The 16,846-nt window shown below is 42.2% G+C and overlaps 32 non-coding genes across 32 annotated transcripts; 16 read left to right on the forward strand and 16 right to left on the reverse strand.

Moving 5' to 3' along the window:
- Positions 1-21: 21 nt before the first annotated feature.
- On the reverse strand, positions 22-94 carry Trnar-acg (transfer RNA arginine (anticodon ACG)). Its single transcript has one exon. It is a non-coding gene; the product is annotated as a tRNA-Arg (tRNA).
- A 675-nt stretch (positions 95-769) lies between these two features.
- On the forward strand, positions 770-852 carry Trnal-uaa (transfer RNA leucine (anticodon UAA)). Its single transcript has one exon. It is a non-coding gene; the product is annotated as a tRNA-Leu (tRNA).
- A 185-nt stretch (positions 853-1,037) lies between these two features.
- Positions 1,038-1,110, reverse strand: Trnar-acg (transfer RNA arginine (anticodon ACG)). The gene has a single exon. It is a non-coding gene; the product is annotated as a tRNA-Arg (tRNA).
- A 675-nt stretch (positions 1,111-1,785) lies between these two features.
- Trnal-uaa (transfer RNA leucine (anticodon UAA)) lies at positions 1,786-1,868 on the forward strand. Its single transcript has one exon. It is a non-coding gene; the product is annotated as a tRNA-Leu (tRNA).
- Positions 1,869-2,053: 185 nt separating this feature from the next.
- Trnar-acg (transfer RNA arginine (anticodon ACG)) lies at positions 2,054-2,126 on the reverse strand. Its single transcript has one exon. It is a non-coding gene; the product is annotated as a tRNA-Arg (tRNA).
- A 675-nt stretch (positions 2,127-2,801) lies between these two features.
- Positions 2,802-2,884, forward strand: Trnal-uaa (transfer RNA leucine (anticodon UAA)). The gene has a single exon. It is a non-coding gene; the product is annotated as a tRNA-Leu (tRNA).
- A 185-nt stretch (positions 2,885-3,069) lies between these two features.
- Positions 3,070-3,142, reverse strand: Trnar-acg (transfer RNA arginine (anticodon ACG)). The gene has a single exon. It is a non-coding gene; the product is annotated as a tRNA-Arg (tRNA).
- A 675-nt stretch (positions 3,143-3,817) lies between these two features.
- Positions 3,818-3,900, forward strand: Trnal-uaa (transfer RNA leucine (anticodon UAA)). Its single transcript has one exon. It is a non-coding gene; the product is annotated as a tRNA-Leu (tRNA).
- Positions 3,901-4,085: 185 nt separating this feature from the next.
- On the reverse strand, positions 4,086-4,158 carry Trnar-acg (transfer RNA arginine (anticodon ACG)). The gene has a single exon. It is a non-coding gene; the product is annotated as a tRNA-Arg (tRNA).
- Positions 4,159-4,833: 675 nt separating this feature from the next.
- On the forward strand, positions 4,834-4,916 carry Trnal-uaa (transfer RNA leucine (anticodon UAA)). The gene has a single exon. It is a non-coding gene; the product is annotated as a tRNA-Leu (tRNA).
- Positions 4,917-5,101: 185 nt separating this feature from the next.
- Positions 5,102-5,174, reverse strand: Trnar-acg (transfer RNA arginine (anticodon ACG)). Its single transcript has one exon. It is a non-coding gene; the product is annotated as a tRNA-Arg (tRNA).
- Positions 5,175-5,849: 675 nt separating this feature from the next.
- Trnal-uaa (transfer RNA leucine (anticodon UAA)) lies at positions 5,850-5,932 on the forward strand. Its single transcript has one exon. It is a non-coding gene; the product is annotated as a tRNA-Leu (tRNA).
- Positions 5,933-6,117: 185 nt separating this feature from the next.
- Positions 6,118-6,190, reverse strand: Trnar-acg (transfer RNA arginine (anticodon ACG)). Its single transcript has one exon. It is a non-coding gene; the product is annotated as a tRNA-Arg (tRNA).
- A 675-nt stretch (positions 6,191-6,865) lies between these two features.
- Trnal-uaa (transfer RNA leucine (anticodon UAA)) lies at positions 6,866-6,948 on the forward strand. Its single transcript has one exon. It is a non-coding gene; the product is annotated as a tRNA-Leu (tRNA).
- Positions 6,949-7,133: 185 nt separating this feature from the next.
- Trnar-acg (transfer RNA arginine (anticodon ACG)) lies at positions 7,134-7,206 on the reverse strand. The gene has a single exon. It is a non-coding gene; the product is annotated as a tRNA-Arg (tRNA).
- Positions 7,207-7,881: 675 nt separating this feature from the next.
- On the forward strand, positions 7,882-7,964 carry Trnal-uaa (transfer RNA leucine (anticodon UAA)). Its single transcript has one exon. It is a non-coding gene; the product is annotated as a tRNA-Leu (tRNA).
- Positions 7,965-8,149: 185 nt separating this feature from the next.
- Positions 8,150-8,222, reverse strand: Trnar-acg (transfer RNA arginine (anticodon ACG)). The gene has a single exon. It is a non-coding gene; the product is annotated as a tRNA-Arg (tRNA).
- Positions 8,223-8,897: 675 nt separating this feature from the next.
- Positions 8,898-8,980, forward strand: Trnal-uaa (transfer RNA leucine (anticodon UAA)). Its single transcript has one exon. It is a non-coding gene; the product is annotated as a tRNA-Leu (tRNA).
- Positions 8,981-9,165: 185 nt separating this feature from the next.
- On the reverse strand, positions 9,166-9,238 carry Trnar-acg (transfer RNA arginine (anticodon ACG)). Its single transcript has one exon. It is a non-coding gene; the product is annotated as a tRNA-Arg (tRNA).
- Positions 9,239-9,913: 675 nt separating this feature from the next.
- Positions 9,914-9,996, forward strand: Trnal-uaa (transfer RNA leucine (anticodon UAA)). Its single transcript has one exon. It is a non-coding gene; the product is annotated as a tRNA-Leu (tRNA).
- A 185-nt stretch (positions 9,997-10,181) lies between these two features.
- Trnar-acg (transfer RNA arginine (anticodon ACG)) lies at positions 10,182-10,254 on the reverse strand. The gene has a single exon. It is a non-coding gene; the product is annotated as a tRNA-Arg (tRNA).
- A 675-nt stretch (positions 10,255-10,929) lies between these two features.
- Trnal-uaa (transfer RNA leucine (anticodon UAA)) lies at positions 10,930-11,012 on the forward strand. Its single transcript has one exon. It is a non-coding gene; the product is annotated as a tRNA-Leu (tRNA).
- A 185-nt stretch (positions 11,013-11,197) lies between these two features.
- Positions 11,198-11,270, reverse strand: Trnar-acg (transfer RNA arginine (anticodon ACG)). The gene has a single exon. It is a non-coding gene; the product is annotated as a tRNA-Arg (tRNA).
- Positions 11,271-11,945: 675 nt separating this feature from the next.
- Trnal-uaa (transfer RNA leucine (anticodon UAA)) lies at positions 11,946-12,028 on the forward strand. The gene has a single exon. It is a non-coding gene; the product is annotated as a tRNA-Leu (tRNA).
- A 185-nt stretch (positions 12,029-12,213) lies between these two features.
- Trnar-acg (transfer RNA arginine (anticodon ACG)) lies at positions 12,214-12,286 on the reverse strand. The gene has a single exon. It is a non-coding gene; the product is annotated as a tRNA-Arg (tRNA).
- A 675-nt stretch (positions 12,287-12,961) lies between these two features.
- Positions 12,962-13,044, forward strand: Trnal-uaa (transfer RNA leucine (anticodon UAA)). Its single transcript has one exon. It is a non-coding gene; the product is annotated as a tRNA-Leu (tRNA).
- Positions 13,045-13,229: 185 nt separating this feature from the next.
- On the reverse strand, positions 13,230-13,302 carry Trnar-acg (transfer RNA arginine (anticodon ACG)). The gene has a single exon. It is a non-coding gene; the product is annotated as a tRNA-Arg (tRNA).
- Positions 13,303-13,977: 675 nt separating this feature from the next.
- On the forward strand, positions 13,978-14,060 carry Trnal-uaa (transfer RNA leucine (anticodon UAA)). Its single transcript has one exon. It is a non-coding gene; the product is annotated as a tRNA-Leu (tRNA).
- A 185-nt stretch (positions 14,061-14,245) lies between these two features.
- Trnar-acg (transfer RNA arginine (anticodon ACG)) lies at positions 14,246-14,318 on the reverse strand. The gene has a single exon. It is a non-coding gene; the product is annotated as a tRNA-Arg (tRNA).
- A 637-nt stretch (positions 14,319-14,955) lies between these two features.
- Trnal-uaa (transfer RNA leucine (anticodon UAA)) lies at positions 14,956-15,038 on the forward strand. The gene has a single exon. It is a non-coding gene; the product is annotated as a tRNA-Leu (tRNA).
- A 185-nt stretch (positions 15,039-15,223) lies between these two features.
- Trnar-acg (transfer RNA arginine (anticodon ACG)) lies at positions 15,224-15,296 on the reverse strand. Its single transcript has one exon. It is a non-coding gene; the product is annotated as a tRNA-Arg (tRNA).
- Positions 15,297-15,971: 675 nt separating this feature from the next.
- On the forward strand, positions 15,972-16,054 carry Trnal-uaa (transfer RNA leucine (anticodon UAA)). The gene has a single exon. It is a non-coding gene; the product is annotated as a tRNA-Leu (tRNA).
- Positions 16,055-16,846: the final 792 nt, after the last annotated feature.

Below are 16,846 nucleotides of genomic sequence, written 5' to 3' on the forward strand. Positions count from 1 at the left end.
AAAATGTCAAAAAGAATATTCCGAGCGTGCCAGGATTCGAACCTGGAATCTTCTGATCCGTAGTCAGACGCGTTATCCGTTGCGCCACACGCCCACTGAAAGCCCGGGCTACAATACAATGTCTGATCTCTCATTTCCTTTCTTTGTTGCACGGCTGAAAGTGCTAAATGTTGCCCAAACATGTTTGCATTGACAAAAGTCATTTCATCTAGACGATGACATTCCATGACAAAACAAACAAAAGACTGCTTTGTGTGTGACAGGATTCCACCTTGGAATCGTCTTAAGTAGTTGGACGTCTTATGACTTGTGAAATGGCTCTTTGCTTTCTCACTGGGACTTCTGATTTACCAAGGAACTGCCGTCACATAACAAACGTTATGAACAAAGCCACTCTACAGCAAAGAAGCACATTACAGGACCAAGGATGGGAGGATTCCAAAGGAATCTAAGAAAAGAAAACGACAGCCACTTGCTCCAAACGTAAGGCAGGGCACTTGAAGTTGAACATGCACATATCAAGAATGCTAACAGTTGGCTTACAAATATACTATTTTATACGAGCAGCTGTCAGTAGCACAAAGTGTGGTTCTAGGTTGCAGTCAGAGTAGGGTACAAAGGAGATCGAGGACAACATGGTACTTGGAGAAATGGCTTGGAAATGTGTAAGTTACATGTTAAGACTGACATGGTTTTGGCTGAAGGGCGTATATCTAGGCAATTGCAATTACCCGACACTCAGCTCTACCTTTCCACTTTGTAAGGCATGAGCACGGTGGCCGAGTGGTTAAGGCGTTGGACTTAAGATCCAATGGACGTATGTCCGCGTGGGTTCGAACCCCACCCGTGCTAACCTCACTATTTTTAGGTGTGATTATTGAGCGGAAATGTTCACTTCACCTCTTTTTCTCATTGAAATGATCCACTTTACAATTTGTAATGGAGAAAAAATCGGACACTGCTATTGTCAAAATCGTCCTCGTTATATCCTTAGTATTTTACCTATTTTCAAAACCAAAATGTCAAAAAGAATATTCCGAGCGTGCCAGGATTCGAACCTGGAATCTTCTGATCCGTAGTCAGACGCGTTATCCGTTGCGCCACACGCCCACTGAAAGCCCGGGCTACAATACAATGTCTGATCTCTCATTTCCTTTCTTTGTTGCACGGCTGAAAGTGCTAAATGTTGCCCAAACATGTTTGCATTGACAAAAGTCATTTCATCTAGACGATGACATTCCATGACAAAACAAACAAAAGACTGCTTTGAGTGTGACAGGATTCCACCTTGGAATCGTCTTAAGTAGTTGGACGTCTTATGGCTTGTGAAATGGCTCTTTGCTTTCTCACTGGGACTTCTGATTTACCAAGGAACTGCCGTCACATAACAAACGTTATGAACAAAGCCACTCTACAGCAAAGAAGCACATTACAGGACCAAGGATGGGAGGATTCCAAAGGAATCTAAGAAAAGAAAACGACAGCCACTTGCTCCAAACGTAAGGCAGGGCACTTGAAGTTGAACATGCACATATCAAGAATGCTAACAGTTGGCTTACAAATATAGTATTTTATACGAGCAGCTGTCAGTAGCACAAAGTGTGGTTCTAGGTTGCAGTCAGAGTAGGGTACAAAGGAGATCGAGGACAACATGGTACTTGGAGAAATGGCTTGGAAATGTGTAAGTTACATGTTAAGACTGACATAGTTTTGGCTGAAGGGCGTATATCTAGGCAATTGCAATTACCCGACACTCAGCTCTACCTTTCCACTTTGTAAGGCATGAGCACGGTGGCCGAGTGGTTAAGGCGTTGGACTTAAGATCCAATGGACGTATGTCCGCGTGGGTTCGAACCCCACCCGTGCTAACCTCACTATTTTTAGGTGTGATTATTGAGCGGAAATGTTCACTTCACCTCTTTTTCTCATTGAAATGATCCACTTTACAATTTGTAATGGAGAAAAAATCGGACACTGCTATTGTCAAAATCGTCCTCGTAATATCCTTAGTATTTTACCTATTTTCAAAACCAAAATGTCAAAAAGAATATTCCGAGCGTGCCAGGATTCGAACCTGGAATCTTCTGATCCGTAGTCAGACGCGTTATCCGTTGCGCCACACGCCCACTGAAAGCCCGGGCTACAATACAATGTCTGATCTCTCATTTCCTTTCTTTGTTGCACGGCTGAAAGTGCTAAATGTTGCCCAAACATGTTTGCATTGACAAAAGTCATTTCATCTAGACGATGACATTCCATGACAAAACAAACAAAAGACTGCTTTGAGTGTGACAGGATTCCACCTTGGAATCGTCTTAAGTAGTTGGACGTCTTATGGCTTGTGAAATGGCTCTTTGCTTTCTCACTGGGACTTCTGATTTACCAAGGAACTGCCGTCACATAACAAACGTTATGAACAAAGCCACTCTACAGCAAAGAAGCACATTACAGGACCAAGGATGGGAGGATTCCAAAGGAATCTAAGAAAAGAAAACGACAGCCACTTGCTCCAAACGTAAGGCAGGGCACTTGAAGTTGAACATGCACATATCAAGAATGCTAACAGTTGGCTTACAAATATAGTATTTTATACGAGCAGCTGTCAGTAGCACAAAGTGTGGTTCTAGGTTGCAGTCAGAGTAGGGTACAAAGGAGATCGAGGACAACATGGTACTTGGAGAAATGGCTTGGAAATGTGTAAGTTACATGTTAAGACTGACATAGTTTTGGCTGAAGGGCGTATATCTAGGCAATTGCAATTACCCGACACTCAGCTCTACCTTTCCACTTTGTAAGGCATGAGCACGGTGGCCGAGTGGTTAAGGCGTTGGACTTAAGATCCAATGGACGTATGTCCGCGTGGGTTCGAACCCCACCCGTGCTAACCTCACTATTTTTAGGTGTGATTATTGAGCGGAAATGTTCACTTCACCTCTTTTTCTCATTGAAATGATCCACTTTACAATTTGTAATGGAGAAAAAATCGGACACTGCTATTGTCAAAATCGTCCTCGTTATATCCTTAGTATTTTACCTATTTTCAAAACCAAAATGTCAAAAAGAATATTCCGAGCGTGCCAGGATTCGAACCTGGAATCTTCTGATCCGTAGTCAGACGCGTTATCCGTTGCGCCACACGCCCACTGAAAGCCCGGGCTACAATACAATGTCTGATCTCTCATTTCCTTTCTTTGTTGCACGGCTGAAAGTGCTAAATGTTGCCCAAACATGTTTGCATTGACAAAAGTCATTTCATCTAGACGATGACATTCCATGACAAAACAAACAAAAGACTGCTTTGAGTGTGACAGGATTCCACCTTGGAATCGTCTTAAGTAGTTGGACGTCTTATGGCTTGTGAAATGGCTCTTTGCTTTCTCACTGGGACTTCTGATTTACCAAGGAACTGCCGTCACATAACAAACGTTATGAACAAAGCCACTCTACAGCAAAGAAGCACATTACAGGACCAAGGATGGGAGGATTCCAAAGGAATCTAAGAAAAGAAAACGACAGCCACTTGCTCCAAACGTAAGGCAGGGCACTTGAAGTTGAACATGCACATATCAAGAATGCTAACAGTTGGCTTACAAATATAGTATTTTATACGAGCAGCTGTCAGTAGCACAAAGTGTGGTTCTAGGTTGCAGTCAGAGTAGGGTACAAAGGAGATCGAGGACAACATGGTACTTGGAGAAATGGCTTGGAAATGTGTAAGTTACATGTTAAGACTGACATAGTTTTGGCTGAAGGGCGTATATCTAGGCAATTGCAATTACCCGACACTCAGCTCTACCTTTCCACTTTGTAAGGCATGAGCACGGTGGCCGAGTGGTTAAGGCGTTGGACTTAAGATCCAATGGACGTATGTCCGCGTGGGTTCGAACCCCACCCGTGCTAACCTCACTATTTTTAGGTGTGATTATTGAGCGGAAATGTTCACTTCACCTCTTTTTCTCATTGAAATGATCCACTTTACAATTTGTAATGGAGAAAAAATCGGACACTGCTATTGTCAAAATCGTCCTCGTTATATCCTTAGTATTTTACCTATTTTCAAAACCAAAATGTCAAAAAGAATATTCCGAGCGTGCCAGGATTCGAACCTGGAATCTTCTGATCCGTAGTCAGACGCGTTATCCGTTGCGCCACACGCCCACTGAAAGCCCAGGCTACAATACAATGTCTGATCTCTCATTTCCTTTCTTTGTTGCACGGCTGAAAGTGCTAAATGTTGCCCAAACATGTTTGCATTGACAAAAGTCATTTCATCTAGACGATGACATTCCATGACAAAACAAACAAAAGACTGCTTTGAGTGTGACAGGATTCCACCTTGGAATCGTCTTAAGTAGTTGGACGTCTTATGGCTTGTGAAATGGCTCTTTGCTTTATCACTGGGACTTCCGATTTACCAAGGAACTGCCGTCACATAACAAACGTTATGAACAAAGCCACTCTACAGCAAAGAAGCACATTACAGGACCAAGGATGGGAGGATTCCAAAGGAATCTAAGAAAAGAAAACGACAGCCACTTGCTCCAAACGTAAGGCAGGGCACTTGAAGTTGAACATGCACATATCAAGAATGCTAACAGTTGGCTTACAAATATAGTATTTTATACGAGCAGCTGTCAGTAGCACAAAGTGTGGTTCTAGGTTGCAGTCAGAGTAGGGTACAAAGGAGATCGAGGACAACATGGTACTTGGAGAAATGGCTTGGAAATGTGTAAGTTACATGTTAAGACTGACATAGTTTTGGCTGAAGGGCGTATATCTAGGCAATTGCAATTACCCGACACTCAGCTCTACCTTTCCACTTTGTAAGGCATGAGCACGGTGGCCGAGTGGTTAAGGCGTTGGACTTAAGATCCAATGGACGTATGTCCGCGTGGGTTCGAACCCCACCCGTGCTAACCTCACTATTTTTAGGTGTGATTATTGAGCGGAAATGTTCACTTCACCTCTTTTTCTCATTGAAATGATCCACTTTACAATTTGTAATGGAGAAAAAATCGGACACTGCTATTGTCAAAATCGTCCTCGTTATATCCTTAGTATTTTACCTATTTTCAAAACCAAAATGTCAAAAAGAATATTCCGAGCGTGCCAGGATTCGAACCTGGAATCTTCTGATCCGTAGTCAGACGCGTTATCCGTTGCGCCACACGCCCACTGAAAGCCCGGGCTACAATACAATGTCTGATCACTCATTTCCTTTCTTTGTTGCACGGCTGAAAGTGCTAAATGTTGCCCAAACATGTTTGCATTGACAAAAGTCATTTCATCTAGACGATGACATTCCATGACAAAACAAACAAAAGACTGCTTTGAGTGTGACAGGATTCCACCTTGGAATCGTCTTAAGTAGTTGGACGTCTTATGGCTTGTGAAATGGCTCTTTGCTTTATCACTGGGACTTCTGATTTACCAAGGAACTGCCGTCACATAACAAACGTTATGAACAAAGCCACTCTACAGCAAAGAAGCACATTACAGGACCAAGGATGGGAGGATTCCAAAGGAATCTAAGAAAAGAAAACGACAGCCACTTGCTCCAAACGTAAGGCAGGGCACTTGAAGTTGAACATGCACATATCAAGAATGCTAACAGTTGGCTTACAAATATACTATTTTATACGAGCAGCTGTCAGTAGCACAAAGTGTGGTTCTAGGTTGCAGTCAGAGTAGGGTACAAAGGAGATCGAGGACAACATGGTACTTGGAGAAATGGCTTGGAAATGTGTAAGTTACATGTTAAGACTGACATAGTTTTGGCTGAAGGGCGTATATCTAGGCAATTGCAATTACCCGACACTCAGCTCTACCTTTCCACTTTGTAAGGCATGAGCACGGTGGCCGAGTGGTTAAGGCGTTGGACTTAAGATCCAATGGACGTATGTCCGCGTGGGTTCGAACCCCACCCGTGCTAACCTCACTATTTTTAGGTGTGATTATTGAGCGGAAATGTTCACTTCACCTCTTTTTCTCATTGAAATGATCCACTTTACAATTTGTAATGGAGAAAAAATCGGACACTGCTATTGTCAAAATCGTCCTCGTTATATCCTTAGTATTTTACCTATTTTCAAAACCAAAATGTCAAAAAGAATATTCCGAGCGTGCCAGGATTCGAACCTGGAATCTTCTGATCCGTAGTCAGACGCGTTATCCGTTGCGCCACACGCCCACTGAAAGCCCGGGCTACAATACAATGTCTGATCTCTCATTTCCTTTCTTTGTTGCACGGCTGAAAGTGCTAAATGTTGCCCAAACATGTTTGCATTGACAAAAGTCATTTCATCTAGACGATGACATTCCATGACAAAACAAACAAAAGACTGCTTTGAGTGTGACAGGATTCCACCTTGGAATCGTCTTAAGTAGTTGGACGTCTTATGGCTTGTGAAATGGCTCTTTGCTTTATCACTGGGACTTCTGATTTACCAAGGAACTGCCGTCACATAACAAACGTTATGAACAAAGCCACTCTACAGCAAAGAAGCACATTACAGGACCAAGGATGGGAGGATTCCAAAGGAATCTAAGAAAAGAAAACGACAGCCACTTGCTCCAAACGTAAGGCAGGGCACTTGAAGTTGAACATGCACATATCAAGAATGCTAACAGTTGGCTTACAAATATACTATTTTATACGAGCAGCTGTCAGTAGCACAAAGTGTGGTTCTAGGTTGCAGTCAGAGTAGGGTACAAAGGAGATCGAGGACAACATGGTACTTGGAGAAATGGCTTGGAAATGTGTAAGTTACATGTTAAGACTGACATAGTTTTGGCTGAAGGGCGTATATCTAGGCAATTGCAATTACCCGACACTCAGCTCTACCTTTCCACTTTGTAAGGCATGAGCACGGTGGCCGAGTGGTTAAGGCGTTGGACTTAAGATCCAATGGACGTATGTCCGCGTGGGTTCGAACCCCACCCGTGCTAACCTCACTATTTTTAGGTGTGATTATTGAGCGGAAATGTTCACTTCACCTCTTTTTCTCATTGAAATGATCCACTTTACAATTTGTAATGGAGAAAAAATCGGACACTGCTATTGTCAAAATCGTCCTCGTTATATCCTTAGTATTTTACCTATTTTCAAAACCAAAATGTCAAAAAGAATATTCCGAGCGTGCCAGGATTCGAACCTGGAATCTTCTGATCCGTAGTCAGACGCGTTATCCGTTGCGCCACACGCCCACTGAAAGCCCGGGCTACAATACAATGTCTGATCTCTCATTTCCTTTCTTTGTTGCACGGCTGAAAGTGCTAAATGTTGCCCAAACATGTTTGCATTGACAAAAGTCATTTCATCTAGACGATGACATTCCATGACAAAACAAACAAAAGACTGCTTTGAGTGTGACAGGATTCCACCTTGGAATCGTCTTAAGTAGTTGGACGTCTTATGGCTTGTGAAATGGCTCTTTGCTTTATCACTGGGACTTCTGATTTACCAAGGAACTGCCGTCACATAACAAACGTTATGAACAAAGCCACTCTACAGCAAAGAAGCACATTACAGGACCAAGGATGGGAGGATTCCAAAGGAATCTAAGAAAAGAAAACGACAGCCACTTGCTCCAAACGTAAGGCAGGGCACTTGAAGTTGAACATGCACATATCAAGAATGCTAACAGTTGGCTTACAAATATAGTATTTTATACGAGCAGCTGTCAGTAGCACAAAGTGTGGTTCTAGGTTGCAGTCAGAGTAGGGTACAAAGGAGATCGAGGACAACATGGTACTTGGAGAAATGGCTTGGAAATGTGTAAGTTACATGTTAAGACTGACATAGTTTTGGCTGAAGGGCGTATATCTAGGCAATTGCAATTACCCGACACTCAGCTCTACCTTTCCACTTTGTAAGGCATGAGCACGGTGGCCGAGTGGTTAAGGCGTTGGAATTAAGATCCAATGGACGTATGTCCGCGTGGGTTCGAACCCCACCCGTGCTAACCTCACTATTTTTAGGTGTGATTATTGAGCGGAAATGTTCACTTCACCTCTTTTTCTCATTGAAATGATCCACTTTACAATTTGTAATGGAGAAAAAATCGGACACTGCTATTGTCAAAATCGTCCTTGTTATATCCTTAGTATTTTACTTATTTTCAAAACCAAAATGTCAAAAAGAATATTCCGAGCGTGCCAGGATTCGAACCTGGAATCTTCTGATCCGTAGTCAGACGCGTTATCCGTTGCGCCACACGCCCACTGAAAGCCCAGGCTACAATACAATGTCTGATCTCTCATTTCCTTTCTTTGTTGCACGGCTGAAAGTGCTAAATGTTGCCCAAACATGTTTGCATTGACAAAAGTCATTTCATCTAGACGATGACATTCCATGACAAAACAAACAAAAGACTGCTTTGAGTGTGACAGGATTCCACCTTGGAATCGTCTTAAGTAGTTGGACGTCTTATGGCTTGTGAAATGGCTCTTTGCTTTATCACTGGGACTTCTGATTTACCAAGGAACTGCCGTCACATAACAAACGTTATGAACAAAGCCACTCTACAGCAAAGAAGCACATTACAGGACCAAGGATGGGAGGATTCCAAAGGAATCTAAGAAAAGAAAACGACAGCCACTTGCTCCAAACGTAAGGCAGGGCACTTGAAGTTGAACATGCACATATCAAGAATGCTAACAGTTGGCTTACAAATATAGTATTTTATACGAGCAGCTGTCAGTAGCACAAAGTGTGGTTCTAGGTTGCAGTCAGAGTAGGGTACAAAGGAGATCGAGGACAACATGGTACTTGGAGAAATGGCTTGGAAATGTGTAAGTTACATGTTAAGACTGACATAGTTTTGGCTGAAGGGCGTATATCTAGGCAATTGCAATTACCCGACACTCAGCTCTACCTTTCCACTTTGTAAGGCATGAGCACGGTGGCCGAGTGGTTAAGGCGTTGGAATTAAGATCCAATGGACGTATGTCCGCGTGGGTTCGAACCCCACCCGTGCTAACCTCACTATTTTTAGGTGTGATTATTGAGCGGAAATGTTCACTTCACCTCTTTTTCTCATTGAAATGATCCACTTTACAATTTGTAATGGAGAAAAAATCGGACACTGCTATTGTCAAAATCGTCCTTGTTATATCCTTAGTATTTTACTTATTTTCAAAACCAAAATGTCAAAAAGAATATTCCGAGCGTGCCAGGATTCGAACCTGGAATCTTCTGATCCGTAGTCAGACGCGTTATCCGTTGCGCCACACGCCCACTGAAAGCCCAGGCTACAATACAATGTCTGATCTCTCATTTCCTTTCTTTGTTGCACGGCTGAAAGTGCTAAATGTTGCCCAAACATGTTTGCATTGACAAAAGTCATTTCATCTAGACGATGACATTCCATGACAAAACAAACAAAAGACTGCTTTGAGTGTGACAGGATTCCACCTTGGAATCGTCTTAAGTAGTTGGACGTCTTATGGCTTGTGAAATGGCTCTTTGCTTTATCACTGGGACTTCTGATTTACCAAGGAACTGCCGTCACATAACAAACGTTATGAACAAAGCCACTCTACAGCAAAGAAGCACATTACAGGACCAAGGATGGGAGGATTCCAAAGGAATCTAAGAAAAGAAAACGACAGCCACTTGCTCCAAACGTAAGGCAGGGCACTTGAAGTTGAACATGCACATATCAAGAATGCTAACAGTTGGCTTACAAATATAGTATTTTATACGAGCAGCTGTCAGTAGCACAAAGTGTGGTTCTAGGTTGCAGTCAGAGTAGGGTACAAAGGAGATCGAGGACAACATGGTACTTGGAGAAATGGCTTGGAAATGTGTAAGTTACATGTTAAGACTGACATAGTTTTGGCTGAAGGGCGTATATCTAGGCAATTGCAATTACCCGACACTCAGCTCTACCTTTCCACTTTGTAAGGCATGAGCACGGTGGCCGAGTGGTTAAGGCGTTGGAATTAAGATCCAATGGACGTATGTCCGCGTGGGTTCGAACCCCACCCGTGCTAACCTCACTATTTTTAGGTGTGATTATTGAGCGGAAATGTTCACTTCACCTCTTTTTCTCATTGAAATGATCCACTTTACAATTTGTAATGGAGAAAAAATCGGACACTGCTATTGTCAAAATCGTCCTCGTTATATCCTTAGTATTTTACCTATTTTCAAAACCAAAATGTCAAAAAGAATATTCCGAGCGTGCCAGGATTCGAACCTGGAATCTTCTGATCCGTAGTCAGACGCGTTATCCGTTGCGCCACACGCCCACTGAAAGCCCGGGCTACAATACAATGTCTGATCTCTCATTTCCTTTCTTTGTTGCACGGCTGAAAGTGCTAAATGTTGCCCAAACATGTTTGCATTGACAAAAGTCATTTCATCTAGACGATGACATTCCATGACAAAACAAACAAAAGACTGCTTTGAGTGTGACAGGATTCCACCTTGGAATCGTCTTAAGTAGTTGGACGTCTTATGGCTTGTGAAATGGCTCTTTGCTTTATCACTGGGACTTCTGATTTACCAAGGAACTGCCGTCACATAACAAACGTTATGAACAAAGCCACTCTACAGCAAAGAAGCACATTACAGGACCAAGGATGGGAGGATTCCAAAGGAATCTAAGAAAAGAAAACGACAGCCACTTGCTCCAAACGTAAGGCAGGGCACTTGAAGTTGAACATGCACATATCAAGAATGCTAACAGTTGGCTTACAAATATAGTATTTTATACGAGCAGCTGTCAGTAGCACAAAGTGTGGTTCTAGGTTGCAGTCAGAGTAGGGTACAAAGGAGATCGAGGACAACATGGTACTTGGAGAAATGGCTTGGAAATGTGTAAGTTACATGTTAAGACTGACATAGTTTTGGCTGAAGGGCGTATATCTAGGCAATTGCAATTACCCGACACTCAGCTCTACCTTTCCACTTTGTAAGGCATGAGCACGGTGGCCGAGTGGTCAAGGCGTTGGAATTAAGATCCAATGGACGTATGTCCGCGTGGGTTCGAACCCCACCCGTGCTAACCTCACTATTTTTAGGTGTGATTATTGAGCGGAAATGTTCACTTCACCTCTTTTTCTCATTGAAATGATCCACTTTACAATTTGTAATGGAGAAAAAATCGGACACTGCTATTGTCAAAATCGTCCTCGTTATATTCTTAGTATTTTACCTATTTTCAAAACCAAAATGTCAAAAAGAATATTCCGAGCGTGCCAGGATTCGAACCTGGATTCTTCTGATCCGTAGTCAGACGCGTTATCCGTTGCGCCACACGCCCACTGAAAGCCCGGGCTACAATACAATGTCTGATCTCTCATTTCCTTTCTTTGTTGCACGGCTGAAAGTGCTAAATGTTGCCCAAACATGTTTGCATTGACAAAAGTCATTTCATCTAGACGATGACATTCCATGACAAAACAAACAAAAGACTGCTTTGAGTGTGACAGGATTCCACCTTGGAATCGTCTTAAGTAGTTGGACGTCTTATGGCTTGTGAAATGGCTCTTTGCTTTATCACTGGGACTTCTGATTTACCAAGGAACTGCCGTCACATAACAAACGTTATGAACAAAGCCACTCTACAGCAAAGAAGCACATTACAGGACCAAGGATGGGAGGATTCCAAAGGAATCTAAGAAAAGAAAACGACAGCCACTTGCTCCAAACGTAAGGCAGGGCACTTGAAGTTGAACATGCACATATCAAGAATGCTAACAGTTGGCTTACAAATATAGTATTTTATACGAGCAGCTGTCAGTAGCACAAAGTGTGGTTCTAGGTTGCAGTCAGAGTAGGGTACAAAGGAGATCGAGGACAACATGGTACTTGGAGAAATGGCTTGGAAATGTATAAGTTACATGTTAAGACTGACATAGTTTTGGCTGAAGGGCGTATATCTAGGCATTTGCAATTACCCGACACTCAGCTCTACCTTTCCACTTTGTAAGGCATGAGCACGGTGGCCGAGTGGTTAAGGCGTTGGACTTAAGATCCAATGGACGTATGTCCGCGTGGGTTCGAACCCCACCCGTGCTAACCTCACTATTTTTAGGTGTGATTATTGAGCGGAAATGTTCACTTCACCTCTTTTTCTCATTGAAATGATCCACTTTACAATTTGTAATGGAGAAAAAATCGGACACTGCTATTGTCAAAATCGTCCTCGTTATATCCTTAGTATTTTACTTATTTTCAAAACCAAAATGTCAAAAAGAATATTCCGAGCGTGCCAGGATTCGAACCTGGAATCTTCTGATCCGTAGTCAGACGCGTTATCCGTTGCGCCACACGCCCACTGAAAGCCCAGGCTACAATACAATGTCTGATCTCTCATTTCCTTTCTTTGTTGCACGGCTGAAAGTGCTAAATGTTGCCCAAACATGTTTGCATTGACAAAAGTCATTTCATCTAGACGATGACATTCCATGACAAAACAAACAAAAGACTGCTTTGAGTGTGACAGGATTCCACCTTGGAATCGTCTTAAGTAGTTGGACGTCTTATGGCTTGTGAAATGGCTCTTTGCTTTATCACTGGGACTTCTGATTTACCAAGGAACTGCCGTCACATAACAAACGTTATGAACAAAGCCACTCTACAGCAAAGAAGCACATTACAGGACCAAGGATGGGAGGATTCCAAAGGAATCTAAGAAAAGAAAACGACAGCCACTTGCTCCAAACGTAAGGCAGGGCACTTGAAGTTGAACATGCACATATCAAGAATGCTAACAGTTGGCTTACAAATATAGTATTTTATACGAGCAGCTGTCAGTAGCACAAAGTGTGGTTCTAGGTTGCAGTCAGAGTAGGGTACAAAGGAGATCGAGGACAACATGGTACTTGGAGAAATGGCTTGGAAATGTGTAAGTTACATGTTAAGACTGACATAGTTTTGGCTGAAGGGCGTATATCTAGGCAATTGCAATTACCCGACACTCAGCTCTACCTTTCCACTTTGTAAAGCATGAGCACGGTGGCCGAGTGGTTAAGTCGTTGGACTTAAGATCCAATGGACGTATGTCCGCGTGGGTTCGAACCCCACCCGTGCTAACCTCACTATTTTTAGGTGTGATTATTGAGCGGAAATGTTCACTTCACCTCTTTTTCTCATTGAAATGATCCACTTTACAATTTGTAATGGAGAAAAAATCGGACACTGCTATTGTCAAAATCGTCCTTGTTATATCCTTAGTATTTTACTTATTTTCAAAACCAAAATGTCAAAAAGAATATTCCGAGCGTGCCAGGATTCGAACCTGGAATCTTCTGATCCGTAGTCAGACGGGTTATCCGTTGCGCCACACGCCCACTGAAAGCCCGGGCTACAATACAATGTCTGATCTCTCATTTCCTTTCTTTGTTGCACGGCTGAAAGTGCTAAATGTTGCCCAAACATGTTTGCATTGACAAAAGTCATTTCATCTAGACGATGACATTCCATGACAAAACAAACAAAAGACTGCTTTGAGTGTGACAGGATTCCACCTTGGAATCGTCTTAAGTAGTTGGACGTCTTATGGCTTGTGAAATGGCTCTTTGCTTTATCACTGGGACTTCTGATTTACCAAGGAACTGCCGTCACATAACAAACGTTATGAACAAAGCCACTCTACAGCAAAGAAGCACATTACAGGACCAAGGATGGGAGGATTCCAAAGGAATCTAAGAAAAGAAAACGACAGCCACTTGCTCCAAACGTAAGGCAGGGCACTTGAAGTTGAACATGCACATATCAAGAATGCTAACAGTTGGCTTACAAATATAGTATTTTATACGAGCAGCTGTCAGTAGCACAAAGTGTGGTTCTAGGTTGCAGTCAGAGTAGGGTACAAAGGAGATCGAGGACAACATGGTACTTGGAGAAATGGCTTGGAAATATATAAGTTACATGTTAAGACTGACATAGTTTTGGCTGAAGGGCGTATATCTAGGCATTTGCAATTACCCGACACTCAGCTCTACCTTTCCACTTTGTAAGGCATGAGCACGGTGGCCGAGTGGTTAAGTCGTTGGACTTAAGATCCAATGGACGTATGTCCGCGTGGGTTCGAACCCCACCCGTGCTAACCTCACTATTTTTAGGTGTGATTATTGAGCGGAAATGTTCACTTCACCTCTTTTTCTCATTGAAATGATCCACTTTACAATTTGTAATGGAGAAAAAATCGGACACTGCTATTGTCAAAATCGTCCTCGTTATATCCTTAGTATTTTACTTATTTTCAAAACCAAAATGTCAAAAAGAATATTCCGAGCGTGCCAGGATTCGAACCTGGAATCTTCTGATCCGTAGTCAGACGCGTTATCCGTTGCGCCACACGCCCACTGAAAGCCCAGGCTACAATACAATGTCTGATCTCTCATTTCCTTTCTTTGTTGCACGGCTGAAAGTGCTAAATGTTGCCCAAACATGTTTGCATTGACAAAAGTCATTTCATCTAGACGATGACATTCCATGACAAAACAAACAAAAGACTGCTTTGAGTGTGACAGGATTCCACCTTGGAATCGTCTTAAGTAGTTGGACGTCTTATGGCTTGTGAAATGGTTCTTTGCTTTATCACTGTGACTTCTGATTTACCAAGGAACTGCCGTCACATAACAAACGTTATGAACAAAGCCACTCTACAGCAAAGAAGCACATTACAGGACCAAGGATGGGAGGATTCCAAAGGAATCTAAGAAAAGAAAACAACAGCCACTTGCTCCAAACGTAAGGCAGGGCACTTGAAGTTGAACATGCACATATCAAGAATGCTAACAGTTGGCTTACAAATATAGTATTTTATACGAGCAGCTGTCAGTAGCACAAAGTGTGGTTCTAGGTTGCAGTCAGAGTAGGGTACAAAGGAGATCGAGGACAACATGGTACTTGGAGAAATGGCTTGGAAATGTGTACGTATATCTAGGCAATTGCAGTTACCCGACACTCAGCTCTACCTTTCCACTTTGTAAGGCATGAGCACGGTGGCCGAGTGGTTAAGGCGTTGGACTTAAGATCCAATGGACGTATGTCCGCGTGGGTTCGAACCCCACCCGTGCTAACCTCACTGTTTTTAGGTGTGATTATTGAGCGGAAATGTTCACTTCACCTCTTTTTCTCATTGAAATGATCCACTTTACAATTTGTAATGGAGAAAAAATCGGACACTGCTATTGTCAAAATCGTCCTTGTTATATCCTTAGTATTTTACTTATTTTCAAAACCAAAATGTCAAAAAGAATATTCCGAGCGTGCCAGGATTCGAACCTGGAATCTTCTGATCCGTAGTCAGACGGGTTATCCGTTGCGCCACACGCCCACTGAAAGCCCAGGCTACAATAAAATGTCTGATCTCTCATTTCCTTTCATTGTTGCACGGCTGAAAGTGCTAAATGTTGCCCAAACATGTTTGCATTGACAAAAGTCATTTCATCTAGACGATGACATTCCATGACAAAACAAACAAAAGACTGCTTTGAGTGTGACAGGATTCCACCTTGGAATCGTCTTAAGTAGTTGGACGTCTTATGGCTTGTCAAACGGCTCTTTGCTTTATCACTGGGACTTCTTATTTACCAAGGAACTGCCGTCACATAACAAACGTTATGAACAAAGCCACTCTACAGCAAAGAAGCACATTACAGGACCAAGGATGGGAGGATTCCAAAGGAATCTAAGAAAAGAAAACGACAGCCACTTGCTCCAAACGTAAGGCAGGGCACTTGAAGTTGAACATGCACATATCAAGAATGCTAACAGTTGGCTTACAAATATAGTATTTTATACGAGCAGCTGTCAGTAGCACAAAGTGTGGTTCTAGGTTGCAGTCAGAGTAGGGTACAAAGGAGATCGAGGACAACATGGTACTTGGAGAAATGGCTTGGAAATGTATAAGTTACATGTTAAGACTGACATAGTTTTGGCTGAAGGGCGTATATCTAGGCATTTGCAATTACCCGACACTCAGCTCTACCTTTCCACTTTGTAAGGCATGAGCACGGTGGCCGAGTGGTTAAGTCGTTGGACTTAAGATCCAATGGACGTATGTCCGCGTGGGTTCGAACCCCACCCGTGCTAACCTCACTATTTTTAGGTGTGATTATTGAGCGGAAATGTTCACTTCACCTCTTTTTCTCATTGAAATGATCCACTTTACAATTTGTAATGGAGAAAAAATCGGACACTGCTATTGTCAAAATCGTCCTCGTTATATCCTTAGTATTTTACTTATTTTCAAAACCAAAATGTCAAAAAGAATATTCCGAGCGTGCCAGGATTCGAACCTGGAATCTTCTGATCCGTAGTCAGACGCGTTTTTGTTTTCATTAAAATATTTATTCACAAAATTGTAGAATTAGAGTTGCAGACAGTGCTTACACTACCACTCCATAAATAAAATATGTATCACAGATTTGGGGTGGCCCTGCCTAACATTTCAATTGAAAAGAGAGGAAGTATATTTTCATAGAAATGTTCAGAAGTGTTTTATAGGTTACAATGAAGAAATATACCCGAATGAATGTATACTATACTTAATGTAGCTAATCTGACTACCTCTGTATTTATAAAGCATTATGTAATATTCTAATCTAACGGAGAGTGTAGAACAATCTCATTTCCATCCAACGATATGAATGTATTGCTCATGACATATTTTTTAATGAAAATGTGTGATTGATTTGCTTTGGAATATTTAAAGAACAACAGGCTAAAATGACGTCTTATCAATGATTTGAAAAATGCCTTCATGTGAACTGAAATCATGTTTTGGCTCAATATCACCCTCCTTTTAAATACAGCTAGACGATAAATTGAGAATACAATGTCCATGAGTGCCTTAGACGACAACTTCTTTTCTGGTAAGAACCC

Source organism: Haliotis asinina, chromosome 11, assembly GCF_037392515.1.
Source record: "Haliotis asinina isolate JCU_RB_2024 chromosome 11, JCU_Hal_asi_v2, whole genome shotgun sequence".
Taxonomy (NCBI): domain Eukaryota; kingdom Metazoa; phylum Mollusca; class Gastropoda; order Lepetellida; family Haliotidae; genus Haliotis; species Haliotis asinina.